This window comes from Buceros rhinoceros, unplaced genomic scaffold (genome assembly GCF_000710305.1).
Source record: "Buceros rhinoceros silvestris isolate BGI_N320 unplaced genomic scaffold, ASM71030v1 scaffold20980, whole genome shotgun sequence".
NCBI lineage: Eukaryota > Metazoa > Chordata > Aves > Bucerotiformes > Bucerotidae > Buceros > Buceros rhinoceros.
Genome location: NW_010389298.1, coordinates 22,779 through 24,231, shown reverse-complemented (window position 1 = coordinate 24,231; position 1,453 = coordinate 22,779).

Below are 1,453 nucleotides of genomic sequence, written 5' to 3'. Positions count from 1 at the left end.
AAGGCTGAAGGGAGCGGCTGCCCCTCTGGTGTCCCCTCTCTGCTCACCAGAGCCCGCCCTGCTTCACCGCTGTTTTACAAAGCACATTTCCAGGGCACGGTCCAAAACAATCTCAGCCCACGAGTATTTGTGTCCAGTGGACAGACTGTGCTGGAGCACGAGGAAATCCGCCCTGCCCTCCTCCCACCCGGTCCCCCCCCAAATCAGCCCTGGCATCACGGGGGTTTCTGTTTCAAGAGGACCCTCCTAGCAGCACCGGGCTCCCTTCGCACCCCCGCCACACGCTCACAACCCTGCGCTCCTGCGCTGGAGGCAGCGGAAGAGCAAAGCAGCCCGGTGAGGCGGTGGGGAAGGCAAGAGCAGAGCCAAGGCAGTGCCAGGGCTGGAAGTGCCGCTGCCGAGGGGAGGCTGCAGCTTCCCGCAGCCTCATGTGCCGCCTACGTTCACAAAACCAGTCCTGACTCCTGCAGAGCAACCCCACTGCGCTGACTCCGGCCCGTCCCTCCACCACAGGATGGGCTGCCCAGTAATTAAGGTGATTACTGGCGATGACGTGAGAGGCCACGGAGACCTTGTGTGAATCAGATCCTCAAATCATTTGCAAAACTGGTTATTAAAAAGGTCAAACTTTATTGTGAAAACCAGTAGTCTTCCAGGACCACCCCTCCACCCGTATCAGTCAGTCCACTTTAAAACTAGATTGTATTGAAATCCAGAAAACAATCTTCAGGTACTTTTAAAGCCAAGCTGATTTGGGGACAGCATTTCATTCAAATAATTATAAACAGAGAACAAAGTGATTTAATCGCATCTGCTCTACAATAACCTAGTTATCTTCCAGTACTAGGGCAGGGGGGGGAAAAAAAAAAAAAGCATGGTCACAACTGGCTCGTGGTGGGCGGGTGTGTTGAAGGCACGAGAACACAGCACGTTCAGCTACATTGCAGAGGAGGTGGGTATCGGGCCAAAAGAGGCTCCCCGGAGAGTCTGAGACATGCTCAGGAGGCGCTTCTACAATTTGGTGAGGTCGTCACAGGATGTTGCTAATAATTCAAAAAATCAACAGAAACAAGAGACATGGAGACATTTACACTCACCTTCGGAAAGGAAACCCCGGAGTTCCCCGATACGGGCAGCTCTGTTCAACACCTCTACAAGAGCCAGCCCCGTGGCTCAGCTTCTCAAGTCGCTGAATTTCAGGACTCGTAGAAGTCAACTCGATGTGTCACCAGGCACACGAGTTCCTGACGGCCCCCGTCCCTCCCTCCCTTCCAGCACTCTCCACAACTCCAGTTCTCATGTTCTTTAGCACGTTTTATTTTTTGTTTGAGAGGGCAGGAAGGGAATGGGGAAAAAAGAGTTGGGACAAACTAGAAGATGGGAAAATCTGCAGAGATCTGATGTCCTCCGCAAAAAAAAAAAAAAAACATCTACCTCACCTGGTGAAACAGGG